The 25,384-nt window shown below is 32.7% G+C and overlaps 1 long non-coding RNA gene across 1 annotated transcript; it reads right to left on the bottom strand.

Moving 5' to 3' along the window:
- Positions 1–9,808: 9,808 nt before the first annotated feature.
- LOC131851198 (uncharacterized) lies at positions 9,809–11,176 on the bottom strand. Its single transcript, XR_009357869.1, has 4 exons — positions 11,070–11,176; positions 10,491–10,617; positions 10,072–10,206; positions 9,809–9,891 (listed from the first exon to the last, which is right to left on the bottom strand). It is a non-coding gene; the product is annotated as an uncharacterized LOC131851198 (long non-coding RNA).
- Between the last annotated feature and the right edge of the window lie 14,208 nt (positions 11,177–25,384).

Genomic DNA, 25,384 nt, shown 5'->3' with positions numbered 1-25,384 from the left:
GACATCCCTAAGAATTCTCGTACAGGTGACATCCCTGAGTGTGCCGTTAATAGACTACGCTCGAATCTTGACCACAAATTGCTGTAAAAACAACTCGCAACTGTACAAGAATTCTCGTACAGGTGACATCCCTTAGAATTCTCGTACAGGTGACATCCCTGAGTGCGACGTTAATAGACTACGCTCGAATCTTGACCACAAATTGCTGTAAAAACAACTCGCAACTGTACAAGAATTCTCGTACAGGTGACATCCCTTAGAATTCTCGTACAGGTGACATCCCTGAGTGTGCCGTTAATAGACTACGCTCGAATCTTGACCACAAATTGCTGTAAAAACAACTCGCAACTGTACAAGAATTCTCGTACAGGTGACATCCCTTAGAATTCTCGTACAGGTGACATCCCTGAGTGTGCCGTTAATAGACTACGCTCGAATCTTGACCACAAATTGCTGTAAAAACAACTCGCAACTGTACAAGAATTCTCGTACAGGTGACATCCCTTAGAATTCTCGTACAGGTGACATCCCTAAGAATTCTCGTACAGGTGACATCCCTGAGTGCGAAGTTAATAGACTTTACAATAGTGGAATATGCTGCCATTTAATATATTATTATGCTGTCTGAATAAACGATTGGAATTGAATTTATAGACACAATCCATAAATCCAATTGTGTTTCGATTGCCTGCGGTAATAGCATAGGTGTCAATCCAAGCCCGACGCCGGTACACAATCGAAATGCTCGCATTTATGACAGTGTATGCATAATTAATGGAAAATCCACTTATGACAACAAAAGTATATGGCAGTATATCAACATTGATAAATGTATAACTATACACATATACATTTATGTTGATGTTGATATACTGCCATATATTTTTTATGCACAGACAACGATCAGTTACATAAAAATGCAATTATAGTTTGAAATTTTCTCTGTTTGTACTAAACTTACTTAAACGGTTTAAAGGATCTGTATGCGTATTACATCATACAAATCCATTTTACTAAAATTGACTCTGCAGAAGTAGAAGAGGAAACGGTACTACACATCCTATGTGATTGTTGCCTACTTATGCATAAGCAAAATATCTCCTTTGGAAAGTATACACTATACCCTGAGGAGATAAAAGCCATCCCTCCTAAGAATATCCTTCAATTCTTTTCTCTGACAGGCTCATAATTTGAAAAAAGAACAAGCACAATAAATCTATGTAGGTCGCAGTGCTAACAGGTCTGAACACCTGAGAATAGCCCAAAACACTGAATAAAAAAAAATATTCACTCAAGACATAGTATTTATTTCATTAAAGTCTATTTGTAAATAAACCTACGATGTCGTAAGCTCAACTGGTAAATATTAAATATAGTTAGTCGAGACTTAACACGTATAAACTAATTGGATGGTAAATAAAATACAAGTATTTGATTATGCTTACCTCTCAACGTTTGCAGTAAATTGCAGGAATGACTGGAGTACAGCGATGTCAATATTGGTAAGTGTCACCAGTATGTTTAACCACCGCCACTAGTTAATTAAACGTCGAGAGAGGTAAATGCGAGAATGTGTCTGACTATTTGTTACCTTTTAACGTCTGGCAGATTCCTAATGAAATTCGTTCATTTTAATTCATAATTGCCACTTTCTTGTCGTTGGAACTTTTGCTATCTAATGAAATATTAAAGATACAGGCTACTTTTATTTTAACAGAAATCACGTTAAAATCGAAATAACTATATTTATAATATTTTGAACTAGTATTAAAGAAATAAAAATATTAAAATGCAATATTTTATCGCCGGGATGCTGCATGAGCCGATTACGAGAGGAAAGCGCATCAGACCATTGCGAGAAAAGGAAAAAACGGAAATAAAATCTTACACCAAGCGGCTTTGAGACAGCTCTAAAAGTGGCGTGGCTTTTAATATTTTGCATTTAAATTATATAATACGTATTTCCGTTTTCTAGAATTAAATATAAAAACGGAGTAAATATAATAATAATCTCAGGACAATTCACACAGCGCCATCTAGACCTAAGTTAAGCAAATTTAAGCCTGTGTTATGGGTACTAAACAACTGATACAAATACATAGATTTTATTTCGTGAATACATACATATTATACATAGAAAACACCCAGACCAATACAAACAATAATACTCATGAATATAAATGTTTGTGCCGTGCGAGAAATCGAACCAGCGACCACCGAACGGAAAGCGGTGTGCCAGACCGCTAGACCACCGAGGTCGTCATAAATATATTTTATTATTTCTAATAGATATTTATAGTATCAGAATTAAGATAGAAAGAAGATTAAAGTAGAAAAGTGAATTTCCTCTCTGGAATACTAAAGCAATTCTTGCTAAATTCTTACTAAAGCTACAAACCATGTAACCGTTTTGAACGGTGGCGTAGATTATCCTTAAAGAATTTCTTAATGGATGAATCCCATAGACCTAACGTACAATATCACGCAGTAATATATAATAACTTAAGTGTTCATATATAAATCCAACACGTTAAGGAGCATATCCACCGCTTTCTGAATCAATTTGGTTAATTGTAAGTGCTGTTAGTTAGAAACAGGTTTGAATTCACGACTTTCCAGTCAAGCCAGACTTGTTACCACGAAGCCACGAAATCTCAAAATTATTACATAATTCATTGGATTTCACTCCGAACACGTTATACAGCAAATACGTAATATTCAGTTGAATGTCACTTAAAAAGGTTTTATGAAAAAGAGAGAAAAATTTCTCATTTTTACGCGTAGGTGTTTCACAAATAGAAAATTAAATTGTAGCTACACGTTCTAATGAACATACAAGAAATATAATATATTTTTATTCGATCCGTAATATTATACAGACAGAAAATATCAGTAGGAAGGGTTTCATTTATCTGTGGGTACAGTAAACAATATTATTTCGTTTTATAATTTATTACAGATTATTTATTATTATTATTACCTTTAACATTACCTTAAATGTCAATGAACTTGTTCAAGTTCGTTCTGAAATAATGTTAGGTACGAGTATATGATTATAATACTTTGACATTATTTTTATACCAATCAATACTATGTTTAAAGGGTTGGTAACTCTATTCTCCCTAATTTGAATTTATAATGAATCTGTATCATTATAAACATGTATAACATTTATTTGAAAAGAATACGAACGTTTTTTGTCAATTCTTCTCATCTCGAAGTCATTCCGAACTGACGGTAGATTTGAGATATTATAAAAGTCAGTAATAAACCTACACGAATAAAGATATTTTGAATTGTCTTTTACCTTTCTTTTTTTGAAAAACTAGCTTATAAACCTGTCTCCACTAAGCTTGGGTGTCATTTTAGTGACCCCATTTTTTTGTTACCTTACTCCATTTTTTACTTAAGTAGTTTTCATAAACAAAATTATTTTTGAAATCCGTTGTGTAGTTTTTTAATTCATTCTTTGCAATCAATCAATCAATTACTTTGCTGAATTTAGGTAAATTTAACAGTTCATCAATATTCTGCCTACTGGTAAAATACTTTTATAACATATATACCTATACTTAAATAAAATACTTATGTACATATAAATGTCTAATTTTATTATATTATATAGTATGTTATTATTTTTTATAGCAAAAAATACTTCTATCATAATCCTAAATTATATGAAATTCACTCGTTTATCGGGTTATTTAAAAGACTACTACTATTTAACTATTACTATTTAAAAGTGCTTAAATCAAGTTTAACAACATAACATAACATTACGCAACTAAGGAGCAGGACGTTGTCGATTATATTCGTACCAAGAGTAACCTGACATTGAGGGTAACGCAGCTGAAGTCGAGTCACAACGCGAGTTTCAAAGCGTTTGTGGCCCTGGTCCCCACCGACTTGCTGCCCACCTTCATGAAATTGGACTACTGGCCGAAAGGTGTGGTGTATCGGCGCCACCGTGGCAGATTGCCGTCTTCAGTGCCGTGATCACACAGACAATATTATTGTATTAGTTTTTAAATATTATATTATATGTATGTTAGTCTATAAGGTATTTATAATATGGGCCTAGTTGCCTGATATAACTGAATAAATAAAAATAAAAAATAAATAATGGAATTTATATTCTATACTATACAATATGTATCTATAAAATTTATGATAAAGCTTCAGCTTTAGCAAGTCGAATTAATAGTTCAGGCAGAAGTGAATTGTGAAAATCTCCCGCTGAGTTTCTTTGCCGAGTTGCAAATAAAATTACGCCAGACGTACGAACTTGGTTTCTATATTATATTAATTTAATATTCATTTGGAAAATGGTATACAAATTCCCCTTACGTCTACATTGGTCTGTGTTATGTGTCATATATGAGAAATTTAATAAACACACTTGATCGCCCGTTGTCTCCCTGATTGATTATACAACTTCTTTATTTTTATGTATTATACAATTGTGACGACATTGTCTGTTCGTGTGTTAATGTGTAACGTGAAAATGGTAGTGGAAATTATGGTTAAAATTATCATAAAATAATTATGTTAAATATTGGTCAACTTTGAAGTAATTTTATTGTAATCACATAGGATTTTACGGCCTGTTGTGCATGTCGTATTTATTATGACTATATGCTATTATGACTATTATAGTATTATGATTATGCTACTATGACGCAACTTACGTTGAGATGAACGAGTCAACATTTTTTGTTATTATTATTTTTAAACATTTCCTATCTTTAAGTATTACATAGCATTGCAAGTGTATATGTCTAACATAATTAAAATATAGAATCCTTTGTCTGAAAAACTAACGAAGGTCATGTCTCAAATAATCTTATACAGAGAAATACGCTATATTGAATAATTATTTCAAAATATATAAAGGCTAAATGTGTTGGGAAAAATATTCCACTTTACCTCCTAGATGGCAATAATGAGTTATGTAAAAATTATGACAACATAAAGCAATTATTTGATAAAACATTATATTCTTCTTCTTGTATCTACCAAGTCGTTAATAATATTATATTTACGAAAGTAACTCTAACTGTCTGTTTGTCTATCTGTCGCACTTTACGCCTAAACTTTAATAAAATTTGGTACACAGATAGACCAGAAATTGAAGGATTGAATGAATTGAAAAGGATTTAGGGTACTATGTAAGGCGAAAAAGGGTTGTAAAGGGTTGAAAGGGGAGATAAAGGGTTGCATGGAAGTATCGTCATTTTTAAAGCTTTTAAACATTCTTTTTAGGCTGTTGATTAAATAAAATAGAATAACAAATAAGATTTCTTCAGATACATTATTAAATATTTCTTAATTTTTTGGTCAAGACCACTATTCCACGTAGACGAAGTGGCGGACACAGCTTGTATCTGTATATGTCAATGTAGAAAAGCAATTAGGTACTTTAAACGTAACTATAATTTTCGTAGCACTAACATAGTAAGTAAAGATAGTTATTTTCCATCATCTTCATAGAATTTTATTTCATTCATATAACTTTAATGGAAGTGCATTAAAGTTATCTGAATGAAATAAAGTTCTATCCCAGATGGAACGTATTTCGCAGTTCCATCGATTAAAAACTCAGTGAAGCTATTCAACTTCACTTGTTGACTTACGACAAGCGCTGCAGCTTGTTATGTTAGTCATAAATCATTGAATCGTATAACATCTTTCTGTTACTTATGCACTTTTTTTTTGGACTACTCTAATGCTGTTGGCCGTAGCTGGCCTTTACAGCTTCACCGGATAATATTGTGCGAGTGCAGGGCACTCCAAACCCGCGGAAGGGCTTATGGAGCAGCTGAAGGCCTCCATCTGACGGATACGACTTTAGTCTGAATCCACCGGAGTTAAGAGGTTTAGGGGTTCGAATCTCAGACCGTTGTGATATCGATCCCCGTTTGAATTGGATGGGGGTCGATCGAAGGGGTTATGCACAGATTTTTTGCTGCCTAAATTACCAGGGGGGTTATGTATACGTTGCCGACCGTTAAGAAACCTCAATATACCCTTCTTGAAGATCTCGGCAGGTAGTTCATTCCACAATCGAAGTGGAAGCTCCTCTGAAACCGACGTGTCCGAGATCACTTAGGTTCCAGCGTGTGGTGATGAATTCCCTACTATCACAATTTACTGCTATCACAGACGAGTTCAGCTAGCTACTTCACTTTAGAAGAACTGGTAAGAAGATAAACAGGTATATTTTTAATGAGTCTTTCGTTACTCACCCTATTTCATACTCGAGTTGATAATGAATAAATTATCGTATCTTTACGCACTCTACTGGAAAACAACGTAGTACGTTCACTTAGTATTTTTACCAGGGATGTTATGGATACGAAATTTCGGATACGGATAGATTTCGGATATAGGAATTATTATTATACCGGATACGGATACGGATGCGGATATGAAATTATTTCGGATTATCCGTTTTGGATAATTTTTAAGGAATTTCAAAAGTAAAATACAAATAGCTAATAAAATGGTTACATAACGTGTCTCAATTAGGCTCGGCCCCTATCCGATATTATCCGAAATTATTATTTCAGATTCGGTTTCGTTTATGAATATTTTTTTTTATCGGAGATCCGATAGTTTCGGTTACGGTTACGGAGCTCCCTAACGTCCCTGTTTTTTACACAGACAGACTGACACAGAGCAGAAGCCAAATGCGTGGGTCTATATTTCACCAACAAGTATTTCAGGCAGTTTTTAGTTAAGTGCCAGTGAAGGACAAGGTGAGTGAAACTACAGGGTGAGAGCAATGACCCAGAACCGCAATGAGTTCACGCGTGTCATATGATGACGTGATATTATGATATTATGAGTATCGATCTGGGTGTTTTCTATCTATACATACAAATAAAATTGGAGTGCCTGTTTGTACTATTGAAACAACCGTTTTTTACTACATGCATATGAATATAAAAATGTTACATACACCAAAATAACATTTTTTACAATTTTTGTCTATCTGTCTGTTTGTTCCGGCTAATCTCTGAAATGGCTGGACCGATTTTAACGGGAATTTTGTTGGCAGGTAGCTGATGTAATAAGGAGTAACTTCGGCTACTTTTAGAAAAATAAAGTTAATTTCCAGGCGGACGAAGTCGCGGGAACAGCTAGTGTTAAATATGAATATTATGAGCGAAGGACTATATGTATATACCTATTGATAAATATAATTATGAAAATACGGTTTTTAGAAATTATAATTGTACGTACAAAAGTAAAACATATAGAAATATAAATAGAAAAAATCTTTATTCAAATAGACTTAATAGTCACTTTTGCATGGTCACACTTTTTAATTCTACGATTTTAAGAGTGGCATGGGGAGAGCTGTACCACAAGCATTGCAGTAGGAAAACGAGATACCAGGTCATCATATCTATGCTGTTTATACCTATATACATATACCAGCTATGACCGTTTTCACCCGCGTTAAATTTCAATAAAAAATATAACTTATGTATTATTCTGACACATAAGCTATATTACTGTAAAGTTTCATCAAAATCCGTTCAGCAGTTTATGCGTGGAAAAGTAACAAACAACCATCTATACTGACATACTTTCACGTTTGTAACATTATTAAGGTGACATAAGCAAAGATACAAGCTAAACTTGTCACTCTAACCAATATAAACATCATAAAACGCTCTCCCAGTCCCACTCTAATCTGTCTCCTTTCTTGATACATGATAGCGTAGCTTTTGTATTGATTGCTGCATGCATTCTTATGTAAAGTGCGAATACTGTAATGTATGACGTGGTCGAGTGGAATGAGTAGTCGTGCTCACTAAAACGTCCAGACATGTGGCGGCGTGGTGGATTAGGTCTTTGGGCACGACACCATTCGTATTTCAGACGTCTATAGGCTACAGCAACTGTTTACCATCCGATGAGCCGTATGCTTGTTTTTTCGTAGTATATAAAGAAATCTCATATATATAACCTTATTATTATCTTATAACCTTAGCAAGCCAATATATAGCAAGAATAAATGTAGTTGCGGACAACGTTATAATTTATTTTTCATACTGCTTTCTTGATATATGATAGCGTAGCGGTTTTTGTATTGATTGCCGCATGCATCCTCATGTAAAGTGCGAATACTGTAACTACCATATAGTAATTTTAAGTAGCTGTAACGTGGTCGAGTGGAATGTGTAGTCGTGCTCACTAAAACGTCCAGACATGTGGTGGCGTGGTGGGCTAGGTCTTCGGGCTCCCTAAAATATGGTCGAACGCAGTGATGGCTGGCTCATCCGTCGTACTCGTGAACGAGTGCTGCCTGCAGGGACTGGGGGCGTATTATGAACTCTTTAAAATCCAGTCAGTTTCCAGGCTGTTCAGTTTACGGCCTTAAATTGAATTGTTCTTTTTCGTATTATGAGGGTCCAAATTCAAACCGTATTCTGCCTGGATAGTTTGTCTCTGGCTGGTTAGTGGATTTTCTCGCGCTGCGTTCGGATACGCATACATTCGTTGCAACGTTAAGTCGAGTTTTTGTATGTCACTTTTTGGACAAAATATTAATTAAATAAATGTAAATTAAATATAGAAAACAGTAATTAAGATACAATGGTAGAATTTGTGTAATATACAAAAATATTCCAGACAGTTTTATTGTCTTTTTTAATAATTCGGATTTATTTGTAAAAAATATTTTCATTGTAATATCCAAACGAACTTTGTGCATCTACTTAAAATTCCGCGCAAAGTACTTAATTCTGATTTTAATGTACAATTTGAAACTTAGCCTTTCCATGACTTTATACGCAAGTTAAATTTAATAATTTAATTATTGTGAAAAATATACCTAATGTAACGTAAGTATTCCTAACGGTTTCTTAATAATGTTTTTTTAAAATAATGCTAATATTTAACTGTTTATATTTGTATATTTATCTAACTAAATTGTAGATCAGGGACTGAAACCTCTCGTCAACGTCGTGTATCGTACCGGTAATTTGAAATTATATGGGATTTAAAATCCCATAGGAAAATGGCAAGTGGCTTTAATAAGTCCGCTCGAGAATACTATACCAATCGCTTGTGTGAGGACGTCGCTCAACAATTAAACTCCTTAGGAAAAGGGGGTTTTAAAGACTGGAAAGGATTGTCAAATTTAAGTGTTATAAGGTAACCATCTGAATTTTAATTTATTTCATTTAATAGGAATCTCAGTAAAATCTGAAATACATGTATCTATGCAAATAAATTGAAGTATCTGTTTGTAATTTTGAAGTTCACCATACAACAGCTTTTCATTAAATGCATACATATATAAGGTAAGATAAATGACATTAAAAAAATAAAAATATTTGTCTGTCCGTTTGTTTGTTCTTGCTAATCTTTGAAACAGCTGGACCAAATTTGAGGGATACTTTCACTGTCATATGTAATGAGTTGTGTAAAGGAGTAACTTAAGTTACTTTTATTTGAAATATTTTATTTATTTTAACAAAAACTAGGTATGCCATATGGACAAAGTCATAGGTAATAACTAGTATATAATAAAATTATCATATCCCTTTAATTATAACTACCAATAAAAGACATAAATAATGTACCTATATCATTTATTATAAAAACAAATAATTAAAACATTCACCTATTAACAATATTATTATTTATAAATGTTTCAATTTCTTAGTTCCACAACTAAACAACATGGGTTTGTCTAGCAGCTAGACCTTCATTTAGTTCTCTATAAGAGCTCAAAGTACATGTAGGCTTCTAAATCTAGAAGCCCAATTGTGCTCTCAATGATATTCCATGTTCATACAGTGTAATATGCTTCTTGTGGTCCTGGTATAGCATTTGAGATGGGAGTATACTTCTCTAAAGCATATCCTGGATCTCCTAATAAAAACAACATATAATATACTATAATATTAATATTTATTTACAAAAAGTATTATTTCATTAAAAACACAGCACAATAACTGTTGGTGCTGATAAATAACTATGTTTCTAAATTACTGAAGTTTAGATCTTAGATGTAATGATGTTTGTAGTTTCATAATAAAATTTTGTGCTTACCAAGTAATCATAAGGATTTATTCCAGCTTAAGTCCTCTAGATGTTGCTTAATGCCTCTGGTTTGCCCAAATGTCATGAGTAGCTCCAGTTCCAGTTGGCATCCACACTTACAATCTCCATGTCAGCATTACTAACCTAAATTTTTTTCCAGATTAATTACATAGATGAAGATTATTTGAAACATAAGAGAATAATTAATGGATAAATATTATTTGAAACATATGTCTAAGTGTTATGGTCATTTAATATTTTTTGTTAGTACAATTGTTAGTATATAAGTAGCTTTAGAGATGTATATTCATTAACATATTTTGCATGTCTAAAATCTTGTTTATTGTTAATTTATATAATTATATTAAAAAAAGATATTAAAAATGCTTATATTATTAAACATGTCTTTTAATTTATATTTCACTTACCAATTATATATTTAATGAATGGTATTGTTTTCTACAGTAATATCTCTTCTTAATTTACAATGGGGTGGCATGTGTACAGTCAAATACAGCCCAATACACCCAGCATTCCAAATTCCAATTATAAAACCTAAAATATAATTAATTTAATTTAATTAATTGTCCTCGGAGGAAAGTGCCGGAGAGACTGCACATCATCAGACTGTTGTATACTTGCTTTCTAGGCTTTACTTGTATGCATACATTTTACTATATATATTATCACTATATCATATGGTATGGTACATGGTACTCATAGATGTATTTGCAACAATAATAGTTGCTAATTGTATAGAAATAGATACCTTTGAATATTTATTATCTATCCTTTACTCAGATGTCCTTGGAATTTTATATATGTATTTACTTTTGGATGTTGGGTAAATGCAATAAATCGGTTATTTGCCATTGGCTGTGCTAAAGAATGAACAGCAATATCACTAATAGGCCGTTGATAAATATGCCTGTAGCATAAATAATAATGCTACTAAAACCTGACATAGTCAGCTAGTGATTTAGTGAAATAATTACAATACATTATACCTTAGTTTCCACTGGTAGGTCTGTAAATTTCGATGATACCGGCATATGAGTTCGCACGCATATTACGCACCAAATCTTTATTTAGATTATAACGTTTTCTAAATTGTTCATTGTCTATATCAATAGGATTGGATTGGTCGCGTAATCGCCGTCTTTTCACTTTCCTTACTTCTTTTTCGTAGGGTGCACACATTTCCAAAAACTCCAATACTTCGACTTCATCACATATAATTAAAATTAAAACGAAACAAAAACAATCGAAATAACTGCACAAACATGTTATAAACATAATAAAAACTGACATAGAAATAGAAATAATAACCAAATTACAATAATGAAGCTATAAATTAGAAAACAATTCTATAAAAGCTAATATGAAGCCACCGTAAACTGAATTGTTTTTAAACGGCCTTTTTGACAGTTGCGTCCGCTTAGATCTGTCAAATGAAACGCTCATAATACGAAATAGCCGGTCAGTTTTCGGGCAGAAGACGTTCAGCTGTCACGTGACCGCTGACTGGCTGGCTAATAGCGTTCGTAATACGAAATCGCCAGGCACTTCAGTTTAAGCCGTAAACTGAATGGGAATAAGAGTTCATAATACGGCCCCTGGTCTGCTCTTATCACCACAACTGATTTAATCTTATTGTATATTTATATTTGATTCTAATAAATTAGTACTGGTTGGTAGTTTGTATTCACACGTTTCGACTTGTAAATGTGAACTTACAAGGATTATTTAAAAGAGCAACACACAAATTTCTTGCTCATTCTTGTTGCGATGAGACAGCTTTTCGAATGAGCGGTAGATAAAATAAATTGTTATGACTATTCAAAAGTGCTTAAATTAAGTTTATTTGAATAAATCATCATTATCATCAGCCCACTGCAGTCCACTGCTGGACATAGGCCTCTCCCAAGGCACGCCACTGGGCACGATCTTCAGCCCTTCTCTTCCAACTTTTACCCGCAACCCTACGTATGTCGTCGCTCCACCTAGCTGCGGGGCGTCCTACACTACGTTTGCCAATTCGCGGTCTCCACTCTAGAACACGCCTACTCCAGCAAGCATCGGTTCTACGACAGATATGACCAGCCCACTGCCACTTCAACTTGCAAATACGAATTTGAATAAATGATTATTTTCAAAAATTCTTAAAATCAATTCTAAATCGAGACTACATGGTGTAATAAAGGTTTGCTCGATTTTAATATGCCGTATCATGAAGCTTTCAGGTTGAAAAATTGGTTTAATACCTTAGGTTTGAATCTGACAGTTAAGCACCAAATCGCGTGATAGCAAACTCTCGCGTGTGCACGTCACCTAGATTGTGTATAGAAATACCAACTTTCTGTGCATTTGTATAGACTTTAAAGTAAACGTGGTGAAAAAGTGAACATATTTCAATGAGTAGGTACTTTCATACGTTTATATGGTAATTATAAACTTGAAGAAAGTCTGTAACGGTCCTAGTGGTAGGAATCATATCGTATGTGTATTATAATTAAATGAATAATGCATATGACATATAAATTGTAGGTGTGAAATTTCGTGTCATATAATTATGAGTATGTACTGTAATTTTTGTGTCAACAAATTCGGTATTTGCTTTCGTTAAAGCAATGGGATTGAAAGAGAAGTTTACTAGGACGTTATATATTTTTTAAAGAATAATAGTGATTTGGTACATGTTACCTTATTGTGCTAACCTTATAGTCCTATATACATTGACTGAAAGTAAAATAATAATAAAAGAAACAAAAAATATGAATGTTCAATGTATTTTAATTTAATCCTATCCTTCAATTTAACGGCCTCTGTGGTCTAGGGATTTATAATACCGTTTTACTTTACGTTACCGATGGTCGCAGGTTCGGTTCCTCGTATTGTGCAAATCTATGTATTCATGAGAATTATTATTTGTATTGGTCTGGGTGATTTATATGTATATTATGTATGTATTTACAGAAAAATCTAAATATATCTCTCAATAGTGTAGTACCCATAACATAAGCTCTGCTTAGCTTGATGGTGCAGTGTGAATTGTTAAAAAATAATTCATCTCATTAAAATTTAGTACCAATTATACAGTTTTGTAACAGAAATAACGTCTATACATACTCTGATGTGATGTAATCAGAAATAAATTATGTATATATTGACGACCGACGACGACGAGTGGTCTAGCGGTCTAGTACACCGCTTTACGTCCAATGGTCGCGTGTTCGATTCCTCGCACTGCACAAACATTTGTATTCATGAGTATGATTGTTTGTTTCGGTCTGGGTGTTATCTATGTATAATATGTATGTATTTACGAAAAAAAAATCTATGTATTTGTGTCAATTATCTAGTACCCATAACACAAGATTTAGCTAGCTTAACTTAACTTAAAAAAAAGTCTAGATGGCGCTGTGTGAATTGTCCTGAGATTAATATTATTATATGTATATTACGTATACGCCGCAAAGCGTAATAACCCAGCTAAAAGAAAGCTGAGAAAAAAAATATACAAATAATAATATTAATCTCAGGACAATTCACACACACAGCATTATCAAGCTAAGCAGAGCTTATGTTATGGGTACTAGACTATTGATTATTATAATTATTATATAAATGTTTTATATATCTCCCTTTTTACAGGGGTAATACATTCAAACACGCGGACCTTAGCCAAGCGAGGACGAGGTTAAAAGTTATATGAGGATGATGAAAGTGAAGACGACAGATATTTCCGTACAATAATAATAATAATTATTATTATTATTATACTGCTGTACATCCACTAATTATCTAAATCATATACGCTAACATGCATCACTGAAATATAAATCATATAAAGCCAGTTCATAAACTTCAACAAATCATCAACAATTCACCACGATACTTTCCAAGGAGACATTGCTAACAATAGCGTAATGACGGTACTATTTCCATTACTAACAATCCCCTCCACTTCAAGGTATGCTATTACCTTGCCGTCAGTGATATAAAGATTTAATTAAGTAAATATACAGCTGCAAGTTTGCGTTATGCGATTCCTTGAGTCTGAAATTTTTATTAGAAATGATCGATGTATACGTCGACACAATGGAATAGGTAACTGTTTTACTATTTCACATGAGTTACTTCGTCTGTATTTCATTTTGCATTTGTTATTATATTTCGCTCAATTTATATATCTTTTTAATTTATAGTCTATGCGTTATTCTGATGTGTAAGCTGTATTACCTACTGCAATGTTTAATCAAAAGTAACAAACATTTATACATTCTACTCACGAAATTTCACGATTATAATATTATATACTATAGATATATATATATTCAAATTCAAATTCAAATTCAATATATATATATATATATACTAATACTAATATTATGAAGATACATAAAGGACGGCCCTGATGATTTGGCGGTTTAGAAGAATGCCTTACATTCGATGATCATAGGTTTGATTCTCTGACAATATATACATTGTTTCCATAAGTTATTTGTATTGGTTTCTTTGTACGTTATATGTGTATTTTCTGTATTTGTATATAAATTGTTAAGTGTTTAGCTTAGAATTAGAAAGCGCTGTGTGATTTGTCCAGATGGCAAATGATGGCAAAATATTCAGACCTGAAAAAAGAGTTCGTATGTGGGGCCTGTAGTAAACAAGTATAATTTACTTCAACACGTAGTACAGTCTACAACAGGAGTTATTCTAAATCAAGTGCAGTTATTACTAACAATTCCTTTACTTATTATTAACTTATATTGAACTATCTAACTATGGTATTCAATACATATGTATAACCTATACATATGTATTGAATACCATACTCAATACATATGTATAGCATAAGTAATTTTTTTTTGCTTTAGTGCATTTTTTTTAAAATCGTCACTATTGTAACGCTTTATAAGAGCACACACAAACAAAACATTTTAATACACTTTATTGTACTTTACAATGTTCTAATATTATTAGTATACTTTAAAATAATATTTAATTATTATAAATCAATAATATTCCTCCCTCAAATCTAACAGAACTGTACTATTAATATTATAACTAGTAAAGTATAGTAAGTAAAGTAACTTAACTACTTAGTAACTTTAGTTACACACGTATAAGTAACGGTTAACTAAAATGGCTCGTTAGACTATGTCCACCAACTACAGCGTGGTCTGTTATTACCTTTTACAGACTTACAAACTAGTAAGTACTAGATACTTATTCTCTGATATGCCCTTTCATTACAGATACTTAGGAAAGTTTTGAATTATAGTACGATGCATCGTTCATATAATAGTTAATTTCTTTTCGAAACTCTTTAAAAACTTCAATTATGTGATTCTAGATTATGTGCAGTTAGTTATAAAGTTTGTTTTCAACTTCATTGTAATTATGATATACTAGTTGTTTCTTTGGTATTGCTCGTAATATCTTTTTGTTCTTATCCCAGTGATATTTTTTAGTAATATTGCTCATATAGTTTACAGATTGATAGAAACACAATTTGTATTTATAATCAATACTGCACAAGCAGATACAATGCAAATAAATACACTCAGGAATACAAAATTTGTATTGTCGAGAGAGCGAACACATGAGCACTGGAAAATAAGATTGTATTTAAATATTTGATTATGGTTAATAATTTACTGGTCAGCTACGACCAGTGTTAGCCGAAAGTTTATTTGATTGATGATTAAAAGTAATGATTAAAAATAGGAATCAAAAGTTCAAGCTGAAAATTTAAATTTATAAATCTCAATCAATGATTCAATCAATCATATCCAAGTTATTTGACCAGCTTAGTCACTTGGACTTTGTGTTTTATTTTATTAATTTATTTAAAATATACAGTTACTATTTATCTACAATTTATATACAATTACAGCCAAACAGCTTGACAGTTTGTTGGCGAATTTGTACACTATTTTTTTTATAATTGTACTTAATTTTTAAATATAATTTGAAGTCGTCTGCTTGGTACCAAAGTCGCAATATTTTGTGATAATGCTATGTTACATATTACTTATTGTTCGGTTAAAGGGCGAGACACTGGATTTTAAAGAGGGATTATTATGTGATTCATTTATATACCATCAAAATCTGTACAATCTTCTAAAATATCTTTACAGTCTATACTAGAACGTGTATCTAAAGCTGATTTGGCTAGACAGGGAGAGAAATACTAGCTGTGAAGGAGAGTATTCGTATGTTTGCAAAAACGGCCCCTTAAACCTACACCCGGGACACGAGTCCCGGGAACAACTCGGAGTTACCCTCTCTGCGGACCCGGCGCGCGCACGCTGAATCCACGGAATGCTAGGAAGTTTGTCTCTAACTTTTGCGCGGTGTGTTGCTGAGGGTTTAGTGATCTGATTTTATTGTCAGCCTGTAAACCTTCAATTGTGCATTAATATGGCGACGCTTATATTAATCATGCACGCAATTTCACTGTTTCTTCATCATCTATATTTATAGATATATCATACATAATCGTATCGTAATACGATTACACTGATTAAAATATGATGTCAAATGTAATTCTATTCTTTCTATTAATTCTCTGTAATAGAAGTCTAATGTAATTGTAAATTATAAGGTACGCCTTATAATTTACAATTATACTAGAAAGTCCTTTATGATTTAAAAATGCTAATCTCTGGAAATGTTATTTTGCATTACACTATACTTAAAAATATTTTAAGTATTTAACAAAAAATAAAAGATGTAAATCCGAAAAAAAATTGGGAAAACGACGTAATGGCACGATTAAGAGACTCAAGGCAATGAAGAGTTGCAGACGAGAAACGATGTGAAATCGAAAGGAACCTGACTCTTTTAAATAAGTTCGTTAAGAACATGAGGTATAGCGAATCGTATAAAAAAAAGCCGTAAAGCCGTGCCAGTACCGTTTCTTTTTTTATTAGGAGCTTGGGCTATTATTCAGTGCTAAAGAGACATAAAGCACTGCGACCTGCATAGATCCATTATGCGCGTCCTTTTACATAGCTCGCTGCCTAGGCTCCTCAGGGACAAAAATTGAAGAAATTCTTAGGACGAGCGAGTGTGTGCTTTTCAAAGAAGATATTTCATTTATGAATGTGTCTACAATCACATAGATTGTGTACTGACGTTTCATCTGCATATTAACTATTAAAAAAAAGACGTCTATGTTACAAAAGTATGTTTAAAAACTAGGTAATTTATATGCAGTTTTAAGTTGTATATACGGAAAATGTGCTGTATATATACAGTAGCAAGTTTCTTGTAATTATTATTTGTTCGTAACTTTCTGTCGTGTGTCTTTCTGTCTTTTCTCCCAGGTTGTCTGTAGGAAATTGCTTGTAGCGATAAGACCGGCTTTTGTTATTAATTTTCTACTTGCTGTTTTCCTTATTATATTTCTTCTATGTGCACATTGTTGAGTTTATTTTTATTTATCTAATGCACTAACGTAGAAAGACATGAACTTCAATTATAATAAAAACTAAAAGGCGGACTCATCGCATGCATCAATGCATACTATTTACTACCTACTATATTTTTTTTTGTAAATAGCATATTAGATGCTATTTACAAAAAAAAATATAGTAGGTAGCGTATGAGTGGAAATAAGTTAGGATAGTAACAGGAATCCAAATAAAATAATAATTAACTTAAATACACTTACGTAAGTAATGCTGATATCAATGGACGTACATGGGTAATGGATCGGTGGACTGGATGGGTGTCTAAATGATGAAAACACGTAGTATATAATAATAGTATATTATTGTGCAGATGCGAAACTATGAAAAGACAATAAGAGAATAATACAATAAATTGAAGTATCAAGAAACATAATATATAAAAAAGATCTCTTCAAAAAAAAAAAAATATAAATATCAAAAGAGTTCGGCGGTCGGTTGCCAACAGGGGCTGTAAGAAATTAAGTACTAAAATATATAATAATAATCTTATTTATTTCTTCTCACAAATATTGTACACATTGGAAACATACCTATATATATATTAGTATTTTAGATAATACATTGAATAAATTAACTATTACAATCAATTGTTTTGTGAGAAGCTGGTGTCTGCAATAGGTATAACTGTAATACAGATCACCAGATAATATATAATACATATTTTTTATAATAACATATTACGCTAACCTCAAATAAATGGCATTAGGAGCAGATGATGATGATCCCCCCTCCGATCGATCCCCCGTCCAATTCAAACGGGGATAGATATTACGACGGCCTGGGCCGAGGTGCTAACCCCTAGTGGACTCAGACTAAAGTCGTATCCGTCAGGCGGGAGTTGGCCTTCAGCCGCTCCATAAGTCCTTCCGCGGGTTTGGAGTGCCATCTGCACTCGGCCCCTATCGTCCGGTGGAGCTGTAAAGGCCAGCTGCGGCCAACAGTATTAGAGTAGTCCGAAAAAAAACATATACATAGAAATAGATATAATCGTTATTCAAATAAACTTAATATAAGCACTTTTGAATAGTCAAGATTTTTGATTCTAATTCTTATTCGGAATGCAGATTCATAACAAGAAGAATAAGCAAGAAACTTGTGTGTTGCTCTTTTAAATAAATATTGATTTACTTACATTTAATTAACAACAAGGATTACGCATGCGACAATCAACATAGAAACCTCTATGCACTTAATCTCTGTTATCATAATATATACATATATAAATACAATATAAATCGTTTTTTTTTTAAATGATAATGGAATGGTGCATCCGCCTGCGCTAACGGTTTACGCTGGCGGGGCACCAGTGGAGGATGATAAGATGAACATGAGGTCAAATCAGTTGGCCCAACGTGACAAATTCACCGGAATGTATCACGATGGTTTCCAGGGGGAACCGCGTGGAGGTCGATCTGACATGGTACATTGCTAGCAATGGGAACATTAGTCCACATTACTAACAATGTTTATACTTATTTGTTTCATTACAATCGGTTCGCAAACACGAATTTGAAGTTAATCTATTGTTATGTGGAACACCACGGTGCGGGCTTAGCAAGTTACGATTATTTCATACGAGTACGATGCGAATTTATCACTTCGGCGCACCAATAGAATGTCGGTTGAAGTTCAACATGCGCTCAAAATTCGATGCAACTGGTTGTTAAGACACAATTTGTCTAACAGATCTCGATTCGATGTTGCCACTAACATTTCTCGTGTACAATTTCTCTCGTGACTATCACATTTGTATTAAATTTTAACTTGTATTCGTCTAACTTGATGGTTAAGGTTTCTATTGTTTATTTTAATTCTATTAATTGGTTTGGTTCTGTTGTGGTTTGTTAGGGAAACTACGCTCTGCTACCAAAATGTTAGGGAAAGTACTATGTATATATATAGGGAAAAACGTCTGTCACGTACCTGTATGGTTCTGCGGATTTCTTGGGCTTCAGGGTCTCGAAGATATCTTCGCTAGCTTTCCAGTTTCACAGTAGGTTTAACACAGTTCTAATTTATTTTAATTCACAACAAATGCGCGCGCGCGTCAAGGCCGCTGTACGGGCAGTTCAGTACTAGGTAAGGGAGGGGAAGTGAAAGCGCGGGAACAGAAAACTAACGAACTCTAATATAATAATCTGTGTTTACGATGGTACAGGGTAGATTTTGAACAGTTGGGTTTTATTAATTATAATAAAACCCAACCTTGGAACATTTTTTTTTTGTAAATACATTACTTAATATTTACTAGGAATTAAAATGTATTTTTTTAATATTACGTATGTATTTACAAAAAATATATTCAAATATTTCTATCTTCTTTCTTGATATATGATAGCGTAGCGGCTTTTGTATTGATTGCCGCATGCATCCTCATGTAAAGTGCGAATACTGTAACTACCATATAGTAATTTTTGTAGCTGTGACGTGGTCGAGTGGAATGAGTAGTCATGCTCACTAAAATGTCCAGACATGTGGCGGCGTGGTGGGCCGGGTCATTGGGCTCCCTAAAATATGGTCTAGCGCAGTGATGGCTGGCTCATCCATCATACCCGTGAATGAGTGCTGCTTGTAGGGACTGGTCTGCTCTTATCACTACGACTGATTTAATCTTATTGTGTTTTTATATTTGAGCCTAAATAAATTAGTGCTAGTTGGTAGTTTGTATTCACACATTTCGACTTGTAAAATGTGAACTTACAAGGATTATTTAAAAGAGCAACACACAAGTTTCTTGTTTATTCTTCTTGTGATGAGACAGCTATCCGAATAAGCGGTAGATTTAAATAATGTTGACTATTCAAAAGTGCTTAAATTAAGTTTATTTGAATAAATGATTTTCTATTTTATTCTATTCTATTCTATCAATCGGTTAGTAATTATAACATAAGCTTTGCTTAACTTGGGACTAGATGGCTCTGTACGTCGTTTTGTATATTTGTATGTATAGCGATTTTTTAATGTATATTTCAATATTTATTATAATTATAGAAATATAAATTAAAAAATCGATATGTATACAATTTTATACTTAAGATAGCTACAGATAAATGTTTCTTTAATAGTTGCATGTTGATTTCTGGAGATCCATGTAATCCATACATGACTCATACAAAATACCTACCACCTATTCATGTGTCGAGCCTAAATTTCAGGATCAAATATTAGGTATTAGATAGCTATGTTATATACGAATTGAAAAATAATACCTATATGGTAATTTAATCAACAGGAGTAGTAATATCAATAATTCAAAATTCAAACTTTTTAATAGAAATATATTTTTATTTTTATTTATTAAATGTACATGACCCTTAGAGTTGACATCGGATATTATTGGTTTTCTACTCCTACACACAAACAAAAAAGTTACAAAATATTATTCCGTATATATATATACAAAGTCGCGATGGTTAGCTTGTCTATAAAAAAAATTGGAATGTCTGTTTGTAATATTGAAATAACCATTTTTTACAATTTTTGTCTGTCTGTTTGTTCAGGCTAATCCCGAAATGGCTGGACCGGTTTTGACGGGACTTTTTTTGAGATGTATCTGGTGTAATAAGGAGTAACTTAGGCTTCTTTTATTTTAGAAAAATAAAGTTAAATTCCACGCGGACGAAATCGCGTGTACAGCTAGTCTATAATGTAATGAAGTGTTCGCAATATAAGAAAAGACATCTACTTTAAAAGCCCACCCGTATTTACGTCGTTTGCGACCGCTTGAGATATTACCTTTTTTAATACCCTATTATTGCTATACCTATTAATTTTAATAATAATAATCTCAGGACAATTTACAAAGCGTCATCTACAACCAAGTTAAGCTAGCTAAAGCTTGTGTTATGGGTACTAGATAACTGATACAACTACATAAATATATATTTATTCGTAAATACACACATATTAGACATAAAAAACACCCAGAACGACACAAAAAATCATACTCGTGAATACAAATGTTTGTGCCGTGCGAGGAGTCGAACACGCGACCATCGGACGTAAAGCGGTGTGCTAGACCGCTAGACCACCGAGGTCGTCGATATATATATGTAATTGTAAGTATGATACTCACGAATGTAAATGTTTGTGGGAATCGAACGCGCAATCGTTGGCAGTAAGGTGGCGTGTTCAACCACTAAACCACCGAGGCCGGCAGCTATATCAACTTATAAGAAGCTACAATTTATAAACAACGGGAATGTGATTTTAACTCTTTAACTTGTTATTTTTATTATAATAGTCCTTTTTAAATTCCCATAATATCAGAACTGACGTATATAGCGCTGCAATTTATTGCATTGCACGGAAAATGTGCTCATAATATAATCTTTTGCATCCTTTTCTTTTATTCCTTTGTCGTCTATTTTATTTTCAAAAGTTCCTTTATCTCGGCTGCGCACAGAAATGGCAGTGTTATTTTAAATGGATATTTCTGCTAGAGAAATAGAATTTATAACTGGATCAGGATTTTCAGTTGTAACAATTAAATTACGTTCAGTACTCTGAGGCAGATTTGATTTATCACTACTGCTGTTATAAATCTATTGTGGACTAGCTGTTCCCGAGACTTCATCCGCATGAATTTATATTTCTAAAATAAACTATTTTTCTTAAATAAAAGTAGCCTAAATTACTCCTTATTACATTAGCTACCTACCAAAGAAAGTCCCGTCAAAATCGGTCCAGCCATTTCAAAGATTAGCCTGAACAAACAGACCGACAGACAGACAGTAAAAAATTGTAAAAAATGTTATTTTGGTGTATGTATTGTATTTATATTCATATGCATGTAGTAAAAAATGGTTATTTCAATATTACAAACAGACATTCCAATTTTTTATAGACAAGCTAACCATCGCGACTTTGTATATATATATACGGAATTATAGTTTTTAAATATTTTTTTGTATGTAGGAGCAAAATAAAAGACTTATCTAAAATTAAAGTAGCCTAAGTTACTCCTGATTACATTAGTTACCTACCAAAAAAAGTCCCGTCAAAATCGGTCCAGCCATTTCAAAGATTAGCCTGAACAAACAGACCTACAGACAGACAGTAAAAAATTGTAAAAAATGTTATTTTGGTGTATGTATTGTATTTATACTCATATGTATGTAGTAAGAAATGGTTATTTCAATATTACAAACAGACATTCCAATTTTTTATAGACAAGCTAACCATTGCGACTTTGTATATATATACGGAATAATAGTTTTTAACTTTTTTTTAATGTGTAGGAGCAAAATAAAAGACTTATCCAAAATTAAAGTAGCCTAAGTTACTCCTGATTACATTAGTTACCTACCAAAAAAAGTCCCGTCAAAATCGGTCCAACCATTTCAAAGATTAGCCTGAACAAACAGACCGACAGACAGACAGTAAAAAATTGTAAAAAATGTTATTTTGGTGTATGTATTGTATTTATATGCATGTAATAAAAGACGGTTATTTCAATATTAGAAACTGACACTCCAATTTTATTTATATGTATAGACTGTATAAAAATTAGCATCGAATTTGAAAAGAGCACAGAATGTTTTAATAGAAATTTCAAAGAAAGAACAGAAAGAAAAAAAAAACTATATAAAAATATAAAAGAACGAACTCTAATCAAACCGTATAAGCACCATTAACGTCAAAATGTCATGTGAACGCCCGTAGTATACCTGTTGCATTGCAGTTTCGAAGTACCGAGTACTAACTTGTTATCCTAAAACCCATAATTCTAATCAGGTAAGTTTCTTGTTCGATCTTCTTGTGATAAGTTTGCCTTCCGAATTAGTGGTAGAATAAAATATATGATAAAATATTTTTTTTTAACTCAAATGCACACAGTACACCATGCGGCATTTTCTACCAATCAACCATAGGTGGTGCAGAGAATAATTGTTGGCAGTGCAAAATGATAAACGTAAACAAAATGCAACAAAATATAAACACAACAAAAAAGTATATACAATATATATATACTTAAGAGATACAATAATATATAACATAAATATATACAAATACGATACCTATCTACACATAAATATATACATATATATGCAATAAAATTAAATATATACCAAGTAATCTGACAGTCACAGAACTAAAGAGAGTTAAATGGAAAAAAAAGAGAACTCAGAGAAGAGAGATATATATAAATTCAGATATTATTCCCGTAGTTTACGTTTAAAAGAAAATTTATTCGTAGCAGTTTTGATATCATGCGATAAGTCATTCCAAAGTTTGATTGCCTGAATGGCGAAAGAATAGTGGACGAAACTGGACAAATGAGCCGGGATATGAAGTAAAAATTTTCTGGATGTACGAATACAGTGATTGGTGTTGTCCCCATGGAAATGAAATTTATTATTAATATAATTAGGAGAATTTGGATCGTATAGAATGGAATAGAGAGTACAAAGTACTCGTAGAGAGTATAAAGTACAAAGCATACGTACATTCCTACGACAGTGAATGAAAAAGATATGACTATTCAAAAGTTATATAAGTTTATTACATTATATTATTACATTAATTACATATACTTTAAGATTTAAATGATTGAAATGTCAAATAAAACAGTTTTTATAGAAAAACTTTAAATCTATAGCACTGACAATATTATCTGATTACATTAATAATGAGTGCGTAGCGACTTCTATGTTGATTATCGCATGCCTCTTACTTGTTATACTGTAATTATTTATATTAAAAAGAGCAACACACAAGTTTCTTGCTCATTCTTCTTGTGAGGAATCTGCATTCCGAATGAGTGGTAGAATCAAAATATGAGTATTCAAAAGTGCTTGTAATGAGTTTATTTGAATAAAGATTATTTCTATTTCTTTAATAAAAATGATTTCTAATAATTCTAAGTGTTGTAAACTCGACTTTGATACTAATAAGTTTCTATGCATAAGGCTACACTTGCATTGCTCACTGTCTGTCCCTCCGATCGTTTCCCCTTTCAATTCAAACGAGGATTGGTATTGCGACGGCCTGAGCCGAGGTTCAAACCTATAACAGTGCTCTCAGATTAAAGTCGTATCCATAAGGCGGGAGTTGGCCTTCAGCCGCTCCATAAGTCCTTCCGCGGGTTTGCAGTGCCATCTGCACTCGTTCCTATCGTCTTGAAGCTGTAAAGGCCAGTTTTGGTCAACAGCATTAGAGTAGTACGAAACAAAAACACTATCTGTTTAACGAAAAAGGAAATGTATAGAATTAGGCATTTTGTTATTGATCAAGAAACAACGCACCAAACCTAAAATATCTAACTAACTACGGACCTTACAAAGTATGTTGTGATATTCACGTTTCTATTCATGTATAAAAACTAGTAACGTTAGGGAGCTCTGTAACCATAACCGAATCCGAAATAAATGAGTCGTATAATATCGGATAGGGGCGGAGCCTAGTTGAGACATGTTATGTAACCATTTGTATTTTACTTTTGAAATTCCTTAAAAAAATTATATCTGTAACCGAAATTATCCGAAACTAACGGATAATCAGAAATAATTTCATATCCGCATCCATATCCGCTATAATAATCATTCCTATATCCGAACCGATCCGTATCCGAAATTTCATATCCTTAACATCCCTGATAAAAACAACGAATACAAAATTTGATCAAATAGTACATTTACTATACTTACATATACTTTTCAGGCGTATATATAATATTTATGGCATCAGTGGCACCACCATTAATAAATTACTAAAGGTTTTGACTGATTAATATCGCATAATTACTTCTCTCTAATCTATAAATAAGTTTTACAACTTAGCTCACTTAAATCATAACTTTACTTCACAAGTTAACACAAATACTACCTGAAAATTTC

The sequence above is a fragment of the Achroia grisella genome, unplaced genomic scaffold (genome assembly GCF_030625045.1).
Source record: "Achroia grisella isolate CSIRO2021 unplaced genomic scaffold, CSIRO_AGI_Agris_v1 utg1173, whole genome shotgun sequence".
NCBI lineage: Eukaryota > Metazoa > Arthropoda > Insecta > Lepidoptera > Pyralidae > Achroia > Achroia grisella.
The sequence above is the reverse complement of the archived record's forward strand: the minus strand, read 5'-3'. Positions and strand labels throughout refer to the sequence as shown.